General features: G+C 28.4%; 1 protein-coding gene across 4 annotated transcripts in view; it reads right to left on the minus strand.

Annotated features, from left to right (window-relative positions):
• The window catches only part of LOC107446375 (carboxypeptidase D), a 77164-nt gene that overhangs the window by 44110 nt on the left and 14713 nt on the right, over positions 1-18341 (minus strand). The gene's annotated exons all lie outside the window — the stretch shown is intronic.

Raw genomic sequence — 18341 nt, forward strand, 5'->3', positions numbered from 1 at the left:
CAGAGGTGGTATCCACTCTTTCAGGACCACCACAATGGGTGAGATATCGTTGGTCATGTTAATTTGGACGTATAGTTTCTGCCACACTAGATGGCAGCACCGAGACTCTATTTGGATGCTAAAGTGCACCAGGAATTTAATTTTGCCGGAAATGCCAAGAGCCAATAAGGCACTCCAGGGATCTTTTACATGCCGCATAATCATACGACATGACTGCTGAGGATTTTTTGCATCCCGAAAAATCCAATGTCTGGGCCGAGGATTGAACCCGCAGACTTGAGCTCAGAAGGCCGAAGACAAACCAACTTAGCCACCCAGCCACACTAAAAGTTTCCAGGAAAGTTACCAGCGAATCTGAAAGTTACCAGGCACATATGTTTCAAATCTATAAAAAAACTAGGTCTCAATTAACCAATTTTTTTTAAGTATTATGCAATGGAATGATTCTCTATCATCATAAGTATCCTAACATAAGCAGAAAGCTAAAATTTCCCCTACTACAATTTCCAAAGCAAATTTTATCTTTCAAATAAGTTAAAATATTTTCAGAAGTTAAAACTTTCTGAAGAATACAAACAGTTTTTTTATTATTCAAATAAGGCTATCATGAGAACATATACATGGCCAGTATTTTCATTACACACCTTGCATTCGCTTTGATGCAAATGGGACACCGGTGTCCTATATATGCATTTTTTTCCGACCCTCCAATCACAAGCAAAAATTTATTTTGGTATTTTTATTCATGAAAAACAGTCTATTAGTTACAAAAGAATTGCCACATTATCGGAATTATATTTATTCTGAAATATAAAATCCAAAAAAATGAGTTTGAATAAAAAATTCATTCATATTCAAAATTATATCAGTAATTGATTTTGTAAATTAAAGAAAGTTTCAATGAACAGTTTTTTCTCTTAGATCTATACAACTGCAAATAAGTATAAATTTAGAAAATTTCCGCTTGGAAGAGAGCCGTGTTTAGGAAAATTTTACCATTGCCGCGGAAAAAGACAACTGTGTTTAATTTATATTTAACAATCATAAATTATTAAAATGCTAATCATAATATTTTAAAAAAAAATATTATATTTAGCATTCTTATTGATATACAATAATTATATTTAGCATTATATTTATGTTTAGCATTATATGTATATTTAGCATTAAAATGCTAAATATAGATTTTTCCGAATAAAAAACAATTTGTTCGACGTATTGTCCATAACAATAAATGCAGTATCTGCATGTGAATCAAGGTGGATGAGACCTAAATTTCGAAATAACGGATAACTAAGTTTATTCGTTAATCGGAAAAATAAATGTGAAATAATTTCGACGAACAGCCATTTTTTGTTCCTTTCTTCAACAATTTTATAAAGCAGTGGCTTGTGAAACAATAACATGAATTAAATTAAGATGAGAAAAAAAAAGACAAAAAAGGATATTATTCTAGTTTGAAATGAAGGCGAAACTTCATCCGTCAAAGTTCAACAGCACAAGGGGCCTTTAAAGCCCAACCCAAGCTCCAAAAACAATAATCTAAAGTAGAAACATCAGGAAATGTAGGCAATCAGGTCATCTTATCCACCTTGAAGGTCAAAGAAATTTTTTAACAAATCGAATAAAAGAAATTTAAAAAAAGAACAACTTTTTCCTTGTTCCCGAATAAAACAGTTCACGTGTAAATATTTTAAGGTTGAATGGGATGGGTACAATAATATAAAATGGTGGGAAAAACCATAAAACTTGCATGCAGGATCTCATTGTTGCCAATTCCGGCTCAGAATTTTTAGTAGAACAATCATTATAGATGAGAAATAAAATGTTTCGCCAACCTGGTGCATTTGAAAAAGTTTTTTTATGAACACCACTTTTAGCGTGTTTTATTTCGTCTACATATACCGTGCATAAACACATCATTGTGATCTGTTCTATAAGTTAAAAAAATACAAAGCATTCGTTGTGTCCCTCTACACAACCAATGTTTGCACACAATAACTACAAATGTGCAGGGTTCAAAATAAGATCTATCATTTATTTAGCAGGAATGTACCAGCAAACATTCTTTTTTTCTTGTAATGGTATTTTGTCTCGATACAGTTTTTTAAAATTTCATTGTTAAATTTGAAGATATTTTAATCATTATAAAATATTTTCCTTGAGTCAAAATTTACCATTTTAAGTTTCATAAGAAAGAATAATAGAAATAGGTTTGAAGTGCATAAAATTTAGCTGTTCTGCCAATTATTTGAGCCATTTTTTTTTTTATTATTTCCAGTTATAATGAATAAAAATGCCTCCTCTCCATATTTATGAGAACTAAAATGTGGAAATGGCTCAAGAACCGACCGATTTGATTCATTTCTAAATTCGATTTAGTGCTATATTTTATAATTTGCAATAAATTACAAAATTGGCTTATCAAAGTTCAGTTCACGTATAAATAAATTTACGTAAACCAAATACATTTTTGTTTACGTCTTTACTGTTTGTAATAAGAAAAAAATACAGTTTTCTATCGAGAAAAAGTTTTAATATTTTTTTTAATGAACATTGAAATTTACGAAATTCATCTTAGCTGTTGATGAAAGGCTTTCATTAGCTGGAATACTAACAGGCTGTTGCCCCGTTGGATCCCTTCGGTACGTTATATTAAGAATTAAATTACATAATTTACTAATATTTCTGCAATGTTTATAATTTACTATAATTCTGTTTTTAAAATAGAATACTATGAAAAATAAAATTTTCTTAAAGCTTTTAAATTCAACGTATTTACAAAAAAACTTTGACATTGATTTTGGACCAAAAATTCTTTATAAAAGAAAATCTATTGCAAACATAAATAAAAAATTTAATTTATTTAAAACATAATCTTTTGATAATTTTAAAGTATTAAAAAGCTTATTGAAGGTAAATAAAAAAAACACAAACCATATTTTCATTTTTATTTACCATTAAAAAATCTTTTTGTAAGAAACCCAAAATCCTATTTTTCCAGACGAAATGGAATAAACATTAAGAACTTCAATTTAATACAGATTTTTTTCTTTACCATTAACATCAAATAACTAAAAATCGATTTGCGCTCAACCATAAGGTCAATACACTTCTCATAAATGTCGAAAAAGAAAACAAAGAAAATAGTTATATCAACGACTCATGTTTTCCATTGTGGAAAAAAAATGACAATATTTTATTATCAAAAGAATGACACATTAGGTCCAAAAGTAGCCAAGAAAATAGCAGGTCAACAAGACTATTTCAACACAAACCAGCATTAAAAATCAAATTAATGACTTTGTTAAACAATGCATGAAAAGTTAAAGAGCGTTAGGCTTATACGTGACTTAAGACGAGACTTATTCTAATAGATTTCAAGCGAAATGTTAAGTATGAAAACATATTTTTTTAAATGGATATTTAATATCGTGATTGTGAAAAACGTAATTACATTTAGGAAAAAAAATGATATTGATGAGTATTTTTGAATGGGACAAATGTTCGATGTCGGAAATTCGTTGGAGCGTAAATTGGCATTTTGTAATTCGAAATTAACACTTCCTTCTCTCAGGTAGGTCACTGATCCGCGTAGGTTTATTTTTAAATCTGAACTTACCGAGGGTATAATCTGTTTCGAGAGTAGCTAGCTGCTTGCTGAAAGGAACATCAAAATAGGAGTGGAAAAACTTTTTTTTTTTTTTTGAAGTTTTATTATTAGCATTATTTTCTACAACTATAGTACAACTTTTGAACATAGTGCCTTTATTATTTCCTTTTTAATTTTAAATTGTTGGTTAGAAAGACAAATCATTAGAAAGCTCCGGGTGACCAAAACGTTTCTCATAAAATTTTGCAAAATCCGTAAATCTGCGTGGATTTTTTAACTTTTCGTGATTTATTTTTAAATGTACACACACACATGCAACTAAAAATGACAAAAGAATGCTAAAAACCTTTTTTTTTAAATTTTTTTATTTATTTATTATTAATATTACAGTTATTTATTTATTATTATTTTCTTTTTTTTTTTTGCAGAAATTTTAAAATTGGTTACTTTATGTCCCTTGTCATTCAAATTATAATGTGGAGAGTAATTTTCCAGGTAAACTTCCACAGAAAGAGAATAGAGGTAGAATATAATGTAGAGAATATTTCTAAATGTTTGCGATATTTTTAATTGTGTTAATGTGTGCAAAACGGGTTTAATGATAAAAACTAATTTAGTTTAATAATATATGTGTGATCAAATTCAAACTTCGAGTCATTCATGAAAAAAATTATCTTAACTTTGTATATGACTGCAGGGACAGGGGATTTTCAAGGTTATTTTTTGGGGGGAAGGAAGAGAAGCTGATTTTACCAAAGCGCGAAACTACATCAGCTACAACCTTTTTTATGATAAAACCTAATGAAAGTAGAATATGTTATATTTCAAGTTTATTCAGCTTGACACATAGCATAATCCACCGGCAACCTTTCAACAGCGTCCCTAGCGTCACAACAAAATGTCCAACTTTTAAACAAGATTCTTAAAATCAAATAGTACATCTCATGGCACTTCACAAAGGTTTAGGTAAACACTATGAATTTCAGAATAAAGAAGTTTACATTCCTTTCAAAATTGGATTACAATAAAAATTTAGTGATTTCGCATCATGCGTTTTCATCCCATAGCACATTAAACAGTGAACATAAATACCGATTAGAATATGTAACTACTATAATACTTATATTGAGTACATACTTATATACCATATATTTATATACTATATACTTATATACTATATACTTATATACTATATACTTATATACTATATACTTATATACTATATACTTATATACTAATATACTATATACTATATATTTATATACTTATATTGAGTATATTACTTATATAGAACTTATATTATTTATGAAATACTATAATACTTATCCTATAACTGTAATATTTATATTATTAATATATATATTGAGACAATATCTCATTGATTACAAAAAAAAAGTAAAAATATCATTTATTATTTTAAACTATTAATTTGTTCATCCAAAAAATCACTGTTATAGTATTTAATTTATTGTTTTAAACCGTTTTCATTCGTATTAAAATCTAATCATAGTTTTATTTTCTTAAGTTCTGCAATTTTTCTTCGAATTTACCGATTTTTTTACTTTATTAATGGAGAGTAAGACTTAACTAAAAACAAAACAATGCAAAATAAATAACTGATAAGCAGATGCATCCACGTGACGTTTCACCTTCTTTTAATGACAAGTGTGTCATACGGGCAAACAATTACACACGTTAATCCTGAACAGTAAATAAACCTACTTCGTGACACAATAAACGCGCTTTCTCCCAGTTGCGTCACTTTCTCCAAATGTTCTCAAAATCCAGGTAAATAAAGATGCCGATGAAACACTTCAAAAATAACATTCCAAAAGCTATTTATTACTAGCGTACTCCTTAGTTTTCCGCCAGTTTTTCTCTTTCAGGATGTGGCTTTAATTTGCTTTTATTTATTTAATTGCGTGGGGAACACCCCATGAACCCTTATTAATTTCTCACCTAATCTTTCTTCGAATTTTGCGGCTCCAATCACTAATTGAAGTGGTTCGGTAAAAAAAATACTAACTGCAAAGTTAAAAAAAAAAAAAAAGAATTCTATAAGATTTCTGAGACACTAACATTCCATAAACCTTTCTAGTATAGATGATTGTTTTTTTTTTTTTTTTTTTTTTTTAAGGAGGATACTACACCATGTGAGAAACTTTTTGTTGCAAATTCTTTTTCCCCTCTATAACTAATTTAAGATTTAAAGTATAGAAAAAATGAGTTCAGACAAACCTAGAGTAAGCCGTGAAGTTTTAATTACAGAAAAAAATATCAAAATTGAAAAATATGTATACATTAAAAGAATGCCTAGGATTACACATTGAAAAAGTTCTCTTCCAATAATTTGTCTGCATTTTGATATTTTGAACCATTTTTTTTTCAGTGATTAAAACTTTGACTTTTTCCTTCTTTTAAATTAGTAATGGAGATAAAGGAGAATTCGCGATGAAAAGTTTTTCCCTTGGTATGGTGTCCTCTTAAGCGATGTTGTCATGTTACTACAATAAAAGCTGTATCCGAAATGGAAAAGTACGTATAATTCCAGCTTATGAGAGTTTTTCAAGTTATTACTGCAGTTCTTTTTTCACAATATCATATTTTCAGTTTTAGAATGAATAAAAACGTCAATCAGTTTATAAAACACATTCTCACTTCAAAAACCACCTCATTTTTAATATTTGTACAAATTATTTAATATCCTGTATTTCACTGCCAACTCTAACATATTCTGAAACTGACACCGTTCAACGGTCCAGTTTTAACTGTAATTGGCAGAATTGCTCTAAAAACTCCGTCCGGTTACGTATCCATTGTTCTTTTCAATTAATTAGACTCATACTTTGCAAGCGGGATGCCGGTTAAAGATTGCACAGTACCGATCTAAGTGAAAGGTTAAGCGAACCAAAAAGTGTGCAAATCATTCTAAATATGTATTGTTGCAGAACGTAGTCCCGAAACAACAGAAATAGAACTAAATAATTTTGATCCCAGTCAACAGAAATTTAGTAGGCTGTCAAGATCAAATCCATGAACCAGACAGTACAGTCATGGACGATTTTAACACCCAGATGAATATTTTAGCAATAAAAATGTACATCACAAAGGTAATAAAATAAATACACAATTTCACGACATAACTTTTACTCTAAAGTATTCAACGAAATATATTTTTTTAACCCCATACAATACAAGAAAACGTGAGAAAAAAATTGTTTTCATAAATAGGGTTTGTTACTTTGCATTTTGTGTGTAGATTTAGCAATATTGACAATGCTGTTATTTTAATGGAATCTATGTATTACTAAAACTACTAAGCTCAGTGCCGCGACAGCTCATCGACGGCCAGGGCCTACTGCGCCCATCTCAGTTTTCTTGACCTTTGGTTCTGGGGTGCAGGTGCAGATGTTCCGGTTAGGTGGTCAACCGAATGCAAAACCCTAAGTGTTTAGTTCCCAAGCATGCTTGGTACTCATTTATCGACCCACTGAAGGGATGAAAGGCTGGGTCAACCTTGCCCGGCCCGAGGATCGAACCTAGGACCTGTGGCACGGGAGCGCGGCGCGCTACCACTCAGCCACCGGGAGTTGTTGTTGTTGTTGTTGTTGTTAATTTACATCGCACTAGAGCTGCACAATGGGCTATTGGCGATGGTCTGGGAAACATCCCGGAGGATGATCCGAAGACATGCCATCACAATTTTGATCCTCTGCGGAGGGGACCCGGGAGTCGGAATCTATGTATAATGGAACAAAATGCGTTCACAATTTCACGACATAATTTTTACTCAAAAGCATCCAGCAAAATATATTTTTTAACTCCATTTAATGCAGAAAAACGCGCTGAAAAATGGAATATTTTTAAAAATAATATTTATAACAGAATGTTGCATTTTACCTGCAGATTTAGCAATATAAAAAGTATTAAATTATTTGTTGTATTAATAAAAATATTAAATTATTTTGTTGAAAAAATAAACAACTCATAGAAAATCAGACTGACCAGATTTACCTGTCAGATTTATGTGTCAGAGAAACCAGATTTACATGTCAATAATCATATCGACATGTAAATCTGGAAGATTGTGAAGAGAAGAAAATCTTCTCAAAAACAACTAAATCCGACAGCTACCTTGAATTTCGAAATGGCTGACCTTCCTTACCATCGCTGATGTCCTTTAAAGTACGTAATTATATTGCACTTGTGTTTATTTATTAGTTGTTCATTCAAATAATTTGTCTGGAAATAAATTACCCAGTTGAATTTATTAAGAAGGTCAAGCTATTTGAATATATTTTCCGCATTCTTTGAGTTTAAATTTTGGAAATAAATCAACACTGTTTTATTCGATAATATTTTATTTTATGAATGAATTAACAAGACGAATACAATGAACTGCTGAGTTTCCGAACAATAATATGCAGAGATGAGATTAACTGGAGATATTTTTAAGCACTAAGATTTAATGCGTAATTTTAACTTAAGTTGAAGAAATTATGATTAATAAGAAGAAACAGGAAGCTTCCTGACACTTATTCTTGTTCAAGTAAGAAAGGAAATGTTTAATATTTTTACGAGTTGTAACAAGCACTTAAACTTTTTTTTTTCAAATGACAAAAAAAAAGTTTTTTTTCGGTTAAAAAAGTTTTATAACTAATGAGGACAGACGCAGATTTTTGAGCACGTACAAAAGACAACTACATTTCTACACAGAATATTATACTATTCCTGAATATTATATTGTACTTAATATATATAATAGTATTGATATAGATCAATATAATTAATATTATTGACATATATTAATATTATTATGTACTTGAAACATTAGGAAACTAAACAGTTACTTTTAAACGTACACTCAAGATTTTAAACCTTCCAATTCACAAATTAAATCTACATTTCTACCTCTAGTGGCTTATATACATTTTTGTCTTTATTAATGTTCATTTTATAATTAGTGAGGTTTTAGGGATGAATGGTAATACCCAAGGTGTTATTTAAATCCATGTTAAGATACTATTGTTAAAAGGTAGCGTCTATAAGTAGTCATTAACGGTCAATTTCAGTACCCAATCCATTTATTTAAAGTTTTTTCGAACAACTAAGGAGGCCTATCCCCTGCTCTCTTCCCTCACCAGCCTCCACGATTGTGATGTAACTTTTATTTCTTAACTATAAACTGATTTTTTTTAACAAAAATAAAAATTATACCAATTCTTTTATTGATACAAATTTAGCTCCCGTTTCTATTGAGATAAAATTTAAACCTAATCTGAACTACATTATAACTTCATCCCCAAAGTTTCTTTCTTATTTAAATTTATGTTACGATAAAAACTCGTTAAATGCTTTTTGCCTGAGAGATTATTTAGAAATTGTGTGAAAAATATTTTTTCCATTTTTATTCATTATTTTAACTTAAAATGTGAAACTGGACACTGTTTTACATAAAGATTATTGAAAAAGTTAAAATAGCTTATTTACTTTTCGTTCTTTCTGAAACGGTTACATACGGTTTCAAATGCGTTTATCATAAAATGTTGCGTACTAAAGTAATATCAACAACACTTTTAATTTTCAATCGTTAATTTGGAATGATAATTAAAATCATTATTAACTAGCAGAGAATGATGTGGGGGAAAAGGTTGGCAAGAAATTTGAAATGTAAATATTCTAAAATAAGGCGCAAAGCGATATTGTACAATTGAAAAATAACTTTATATTTTTCGAATTTTAGCCTGATGAAGTTAATTTTCTTCTTCAGTATCACGGGAATCCTGGGTGGGTCTTGGCCTTCTCGAGAATTTTTTTTCAGACGTCTCTCCGTTTGACGGCTGTCCTCCAATATTTCATTTTCAGAATATTTTATAGAAGAATATTATATTTTTATTTAGAATAATTTTTAGTCTTTTTCAAGACAGTCGTTTCCATAAGTTTGGCTAGAAATATTTTTAGGCAGTTTATAGCTTCCTGCATTCTAACCAGATGTCCAGTCTGTTTTCTTTTTCGGATTTTCTAGTATTATACGACATTAGACTCTTTAGAGATTTTATATAATTCTAAATTTGTTTGCCCACGCCATAAGCCTCCACCACAATCACTTCTTAGGACTTCCAACTAAATCGCCAACGCCTCCTGATCTCTGGAGGTTAATGTCCTACTCTTGTCTCAGACGCATATAATAAAGCCGAGCTTATAGTGTTTTAATTTTAGAAAACTGGATTTAATACATTTTTTGTGACTGTAAAAACATCTGTTTGCATTTGTTATTTGTTTATGTATTTCAGAGGTTAGATCCTTGTTCTTAAATCCTACTCCTAAATAAGTGAAACTATCCACTTTCTAAAACTTATAGTTTCAAATTTCCTGATGACAGACTTGAAGATTTTTATTTTAACATGACATATATTTAGTCTTTCTTTTTCACTTACTGATAAATTAATTACTTTTGAATTTTGTAACCAAACAAATCGAGATCTTAAATGATTAGAAAAACGAACAAATCTCTCTTGGCTAACGAAGTTTTTTTCCAATTTCCATCGGCAACTTTACGTTTAATATTTCAAATCACTTTTGTTTCTTCTCATTCACATCTGGCAAGTCTTCAAAATGGGAGCCTATTATTGGAACGAGTCAACTTTTATTTCCAATTTATATATTTTTGAAATGAATGAAGTTTTTAAATCAAGTAAATTCAGATCTTGTTGAATAAAGATCCTATAATATGATTTTTCTTTTCAATAAAAACACACCGACAACAGTAACCAAGATATTTTGAACCATTATTTTTTTTAATCTTATTTAGGGAAATATATGGTAAATATATTTAAAGTTTTATATTGATTAATTAGTTTGAATATTGTGTAATTATATAATTATATAAAATTTGTTTCGATTCATACTAATTACTCAAGTGTGAACTATTTTTCATATATTTATATGAAAAATAACGTGATTTTTTTCACCTTTAAGAATTCCTTTCAAACCTTAGTAAATAGTCACATTATTAAACATACTCTGATTTTGTAATGATATTATTGACGCCTTTTCGTGTTAAAATGCATATTTTTAGAAAATAAAGAAATAACTTACCTTATTTACATTGTGAGATTAAAATTCCCGTAATATTTAATACGGGATTTTCAAACAAGAGAATGGGAACTACCGAAACATTTTAAAGGGGTTTTTGAAATTATGAGAATGAAACTCCGGTAACATTCTAAAGGAGCTTTTGAAATTATGAGAATGAAACTCCGGTAACATTCTAAAGAAGCTTTTGAAATTATGAGAATGAAACTCCTGTAACATTTCAAAGGAGTTTTTGAAATTATGAGAATGAAACTCCCGTAACATTTCAAAAGGGTTTTTCAAAGCATTAGAATGAAAACCCCGTTACATTTTAAAGAGTTTTTTCAAAACAGGATGTTTAAACACACTTAAACACTTAAAAAGAAACAACCAATCAATATAATGTCGTATTTTCTAGTTAAATGTGTCATCTTCCTCACAAGTAGAACATAACGCGTTCCTTAAACGTTAGTACATTCAAAGATGTTGAACAGCTCATATTTAATCAATCTATCATACATTTCCGAAAAACACAAAAAAAAAAAAAAAAGTATAGAGCAAAAAACTTACAAATGCCACAAACGCTAAGACATGGAATGGATATTAAAAGTCAGGGCACGAACTGAAAAATGATTTTTGACCTCTATAACACAGCAGTCTCCCGTTTCGGAAAATAATCTTGATAAAGATGTGACTCAGTCAACCTCAAAATTACCGAACACGTAAGGAATATGTTAGAACATTTCATTTCCTGATGAGAAACATTTGTTCCGAGAGGCGATAATATTTCCCAAAAAAATAAGAATGGAAGGTAAATAAAAAAAAAGATAATATGTTGAGTAAATATTGCTTTAATGAGCAAATTTTCCCGTATTAAACGCCAATCTTAATGATTCAAAATGGTTGACCTCAAATATACAAATTAATTAGTGCTAACTATAAAGTAAATAAGGAGTCAGATACAACAATGTACTTTTTTTGAATAAATTTATGAATAACTTTCTGAATAACTATTTTGAATAACTTTTTCTGTTCTAGACTATCAAAATATAAAAGGGGGGGGGGCTAGTCGCAATCAGGAAAATAGAATTCCAATAATATAGACAGGAGAGCGATTGAAAGTTTAATTCACTTCATATTAATTTCATCTGTAACACATTTCGCTATATGTCAGAAACTTTTTAAGCGAATCGAAAAATTTCCAATTTCCAATTTCTCTATTTTTCTTACTGTACATGTTTTTGTTAAATAGAATTTTCTTTTATAATTTTTTTTATATTTATTTCAAAGAATTAAAACATTGCTTGATTCAAAATTATCTTTTTAACTTTAACAAGCTCTAAAAGTACAACAAAAATAAATAAATTATGTTTCATAATTATTATTCTTTCCAAAAAGTTTTTATTTCTTGTAAAACAATATCAATCAACAGAATTTATCAAAATCGCATTTGATGTTATTGAGTATAAAGTTTGAAAAGAAAAATTTGTTTACCTTGTACGCAATTTTTTTTTTTTTTGTTTATTTGTTATTTGCTCCTTTTTTAAATAAAATATTTAAAATGAGCCACTTCCGAAAACTACTTAGTCGGTCTTATACACTCTCAGGAATATAGTAAAACCGATATCACTGTGTTGTAATTGAAGAACTTAGTGGAAGAAGGCTCTAGGTAACATTTTTTAGAACACTGAAATTTCTCGCTGGAAGACCTAATCTCATTGAACACTGGTTAATTAACGTTAGAATTTTTTCTTCAGAAAAATACAACTTTGTGTCTGGCCTGGCTCCCTATTCATTTAATAGTTAGCAACAATTAATTTGCACATTTAAGGTCAACCCTTTAAATCACTACCATTAGAACATGGATTTAATTTGCAAAATCATTGCATTTTAGTGATCTCAAGTGGATAAAGGATGTTTGAATGTTTTCGAAATGGAAGGTTCTAAGAGCGTCTGACAACGAAGCAATTGATGATAATCATAAAGAGCCTGTCTTTTAGCTGTATACCAAGCCGCTATTAGTCTGAGCAGCTCAAATAAGTGTTTGGGATTTATAAAGTATGCTAATTGGAAACTTGTGCACAAGAAATAGATGTCAGGTTAATCTTCATTTCTTAATCCACAAAATGCAGGTCTAAATTTCAAAACTAATTTACTAAAATAGATTAAGATCTCAATCAGAACCTTCCTCCAACTGGATCTTTTTCAACAAAATTTTTGAAAATTTGAAGAGAAATGTAGAAAAAAATTTATTTTAAAGTCAAATTGTTCTTAATATTCATTTCTTATAAATGAATGGTTTCTTGTGTGAATGGTAACTATTTAGATGAATTTGCGCTGATTTCACAATTCGCTGCGCAATAAGTAATGCGCTGATTGCGCAATAAGCACTGAGAAGTTCAAGAGTAACAAACAGAGTGCTGTTATATGATACTCAATAAACTTTTTTTAGCATATATTATTTGCCTTCTATGCTGTAAGAATATGTTACATCGTATTGCGAAAGTAATGCAGAGAATTAATAACAAAAAAATCTCTAATAATAAGCCTATGATTATAAAAGAGTCATCCAGTCAAAATTTTACACAAATAGTCATCATATACACCACAATGCCCTCAAGTCAAAATTACCCAATCAAATGAAATCTGATGGTTAGGCTATATTGCCATTGGCGTTATTTGAGGTTGTAAAGAAAAAAGAACTGAGAATAAAACTGTGACTTTTTCTTTCAATTCTATAATTTTTTTTTTAATGTTTTTATATCAAGTACCTTAAATTGCTAGGTTCTTGTTGCTGATTAGTGGAATCTGTTGAAAATTGAAGAAGTTATCAGGTTTTCGAGAAAGAATTAGTTACAAGAGTATTATATATTTTTTGTATCAAGTATTATTCCATTTTATTCAGCATAATGGAATTATCAGAGTGTCCCTATTGAAGAAATAGTTAATTTTTAACCTTTTTTAATTTGTTCATCGATTTGGTTTTCAGGACTCCAACATAAGTGGCATTTCCACACCAAGAAAATGACACTAAAATTAAAATCGTTTGCGAAAAATCATGCAGCTTCGATAACATTCTGAAGTAACCACTAAGAACGATCAACTTCTATTAACGACCATTTTACTTTGGAACAGAGAGTGGCCGCTCCCAAGAGGTTTCACTACATATGGATCATATTATTTTAAAACACCCATTACGTGTAGTTTCCTCCTTTTTTTTTTACCTGGCAAAATGCCAACATACATAAAGAAGGTTTCATTTATTTTTAATGAGTCTAATTCCATTGAAAGTTTACACATTTTTAGGAAAATAAAATCCAATTTCAAATTGTCTGAATTTAAAAGGGTGTTAGATTTTGAATTTATAACATACCATTAAATATTATTATTAATTGTCATTATTCGACTGGTACAATAAAAATTATTAATATTTTAACCGCTTTTATTAAATTATGTTTAAATGCTTTCATATATCTGTATAACATAAAAAGATAATGGTTTAAAACCTTTCAATTATGTTGTCCGTGCATTCTGATAGATCAAGTTATATAAAAACTCATATAATTGAATCCTTATCTCACAAATAGGACCCTTAAATGTGACTGTCATCAGCTTAAAATTATAAAAGTTATAACAGATTTGCCTTTTGAATTTTTTATATGGTAATAATTATTTATCATCCTTTATTAATATTAATCTCCGTCACAATTACGCTTTTTATTTCAATTATTATTGAAAATTACAGGCCTATATCTACAAATCTAGTTTTTTAGTAAATTTAATTTTTTTATTTATTAATTTTATTAATTTCATATATTTTTATTTATTTATTTTAGGTAATCGCAGGAAATTACCTTATGATGCAAGATTATATGATAAAAAAATCTCTTACTGTTTTACTATTAAACGGTAAATAAGATATATTTTCCCTTTATGAGTTATACTTTTAATATAAAATTAATGAAAAACCTGTGTTCATTCAGCATACGTGATTAATAAAATAAGTACAAAATAGCTAATTAAAATTCCGGCGCAATATTATAAACTATTGTTCAAGAATATATTGTGCAAAATATAAGTAAAAATACTTAACAAGTTTTTTTATAATAACCAATAATTAAATTTTTCATAATAACCAATAACTTATATTATGAAAGTAGTGATATTATGAAAGTAGTAAGAATAATTCCAGAAAAATTAACAGATTGCAAAAGATACTTAACAAGTTTTTTTATAATAACCAAAAATTAAATGAGAATTAGCACAAGTTTGTATGTGAAGTTGCAATGGTAACCCAACAAAATGATCAAGTTTAAATTCTTTTCCAGCAGAATCGGACATACCTCTAGAATCATATTTACGTTATTAAAATTCATGTGATAATCTGTTTACCGTTAGTAAACAAAAATGATAGCGATGCAATCATTGAGGTTGATTAGAGAAGCGAGCAGGGCCAGAACCTAAAAACAATTTATATTATCAAAGTAGTAAGAATAATTCTATAAAAATTAACAGATTGCAAAAGATGAAAACAAATAAATTACAAAAATATTCTTTTACTGAACCAAATAATAGGAATAAAAAATGTAAAACAACAATGACTTCTACAATCGAGAAAGTTTCCATCTGGATGAGTTTTTTATTGTTTGAATGAATAAGGTTAAAGCTTTTCTTTATATACGAGAAGAATTGAATAAAATCTGAAGAATAATAATCTTTTATAAAAAATAAAAAAATTTAATATTTAACGAATAATGGAGGAAATTACTGTTCGAAAACAATATTCGTGAATATAATATTCATAATTCAAAGTGAGTGTGAGAAAATCAGCTATGTATAGAATTATCGGGAAACTTTTTATAAAATTGTATAAGTATGAAATGTGTGTTGTCTTTCTTTTCATGTCACTGCGTTCTTGAATTATACCATTTATCATTTCCATACATATACTAACTCATACACATGTTTACGATTTAATTCAAATTTACAACCTAGAAAATTAAAGCTTCTGATAAGCTTGAGTTCATTCGAAAATATTTTAAAATGAATAATTGAACGCAATTTTTAAGAAAACGATTCCATAAATAGCGGTTTTCTGAATCGTTTTAAAAAATGTTTAAAAAAATAGACTTGAAAATTAGAAAAAGATTTTAAAGAACGTCTCCATTTATAGAAATTGTAAAAAAACAAAAATCGTCCATTTCTTACTTTTAATGTACTAATAATTTTTTAAGGAAGCAACATTTTACAGGCTACAAATCATTTTGCTGGCAATATATTATACTTTGTTCAAGAACAATTAAACATACAGAAACTTAAGATTCGCACTTCCAGGAAGGAAATTAGCTTAATAATTCCAGACGATTTGAAAATAAAAAAATAAATAAATAAAATTAGCAGTAAAAGTAAATTTCTGCAAACTAATTTGTAAAATTTTGCGATTTATCATAGGTTTTATTTGTTCCCAAAATAATGGACAAAATTGCTAACGAATTTCAAAAAACGATTTAATTTTGGCGAATTTCTCAGAATGACACTCTATCATACAATTTTTAAACCTTCGTAACAAGAATAATACTTGCTAATAGTTAATGCTTGAAGTAATTTACGGAAATAGTTTGAAGCTGAGTAAAATTTAGAAACCCACTTTTAAAATATTTCGTATAGAAAATATACACTTGGAATTTCCCTTATTTTAACACTAAAGGACAACAGCAACCTTAATAGTATTCAGCAATTGGAAAATAGAGAGAGAGAAAAAAATTCTGACCGGAAATTACTAGGTGGTTTAAAGGTGTGACTGGCGGAAGATGATCTCATATCCGCCACTAACCTGAATTAACAAAAGTTGAACTGTCTATTTGAACGAGATTCAAATACAGATCTAAGTGAAATAGGATGAATGCCATGAATCTCAAAATAAAATATGTGCGTTCAAGTTCTATTAAATTATCCATGTGCAGCAAAAATTTTATAATAAATGGAATCAATAAATTTTTCCCCAATAGAAAGATATATAAAATTTTTGAAATGTATGACAAGGAATTACCTTTCGCTTTGGTAAAGGGGGTTAATTTGAAGACTTCTATGAATATTAATAAATTCCGGCAGTGGATTTTTAACCATAATTTCGCACTTTTTTTTTTTATTATTTTATATTAATTTAGGTCAAAATAAGTTGAAAATACTCTATTTAGAATTTTAATGTATTATGGTTATGAATTACAGCATGAAACATCACTAACATTTTCTGTGTTAAAGACAAAATCTTCCAAACATGGACAATTTTTCAAAAATTCGCACTTACTATTTGCAGTTATTGAGATCTATAAGAAATAGTTATTCATCATCGAAATTTCCTTAATTTATAAAATCAGTTATTGATAACCTTTTGATTATGAATGAAAAAAAAAATTTCAAACTACTTTTTTTTGAATTTTATATTATAGTACAAATATAATTCCGGTAGTCTAACAGAATTTTTGTTTGTGATTAGTAGACTATATTTTGTAAAAAAAAAAAAAGACAAAATATATTTTTGCTTGTAATTAGAGCGTGAGAAAAAAAATATATCTATAAAGGACACCGGTATCCCATCTGCCATCAAAGGGTTAAAATTCGAACATAACCCCTTTTTACCGATAAAATCATCCCTGGAGGCTCGAGCAAGTACTATTGTGAAAACCTGGAACATATTTTTGAAACTTTTTTAAAATGTATATATTTCTTGCTTCGAACTTTTTTTGCATACCATATAGTACATGTTATACTATACAGGAAAGGTTTTCTAAAAAGTGTAGAATCCCGAGACATTATGAAAAGTTTTAAAAATTGTTAATGGAACTAAAAAAAATGCTTCAATCGTAATTTTTTTTTTTGCTTATTTTAAATTAAAAAGTTTATATCTTGTCTTTAACAATTTTGCTACTAATGTTTAAAAACATTTCTAAATTTAAAATTGTTAATTTTTATTATTTTTTAGATAAAATTATAGAATAATAAAGTCGGAAAACGATCGATGAATTTCCTGTCAACAAATTTAAAGGAAATTAATTATAATGTAATTTCATTATATTCGGCTAATAATTATTTCAAACTTCATGTCATGTTATCTTTAATAGATTAATATATAGACTGCTAATTTGTGAAAAGACACGGAAAAAAATGATCAGGAACAAAAAGAGCATTCAAAGTTGTCAGCATCAATTTGCAATTGAAATGGGAGGGGGAAAAAAGAGAACAAGATCTGGCGTTGTAAATTAAATTAAAAATCTGAGTTCTTTTGCCATTTGAGACATACTTCAGTGCAGTAGTGTTTGAATAAATTGAAAAAGTATTGATTTTTAAAGCTTTTATGTTCTCGAAACCTCTTTAATGAAAATATTTTAAAAAATTTTATAGAAACTGAAATCCTTAGAATTATTAATTTTCTTGTATTTGAAGTAGAAGAACGAAATTGAGTTTAACTTTAGTCGCTTAACTTTAAAACGGAGTTGTTTTTTAATTTACAAAAATGTTTAAGGATCAAGAAGGTTAATCAACCTAAAACATAAGATAAACCGAAAAAATTTATGATAATAATTTACTTTAAGTTGGTATTGCTACAAAATACCTTTTATAATTGAAGTTTAACTTTACAAATTCATCTTTTCGG

Source organism: Parasteatoda tepidariorum, chromosome 2 (assembly GCF_982258835.1).
Source record: "Parasteatoda tepidariorum strain Cologne lab strain chromosome 2, Ptep-v5.0, whole genome shotgun sequence".
Taxonomy (NCBI): Eukaryota; Metazoa; Arthropoda; class Arachnida; order Araneae; family Theridiidae; genus Parasteatoda; species Parasteatoda tepidariorum.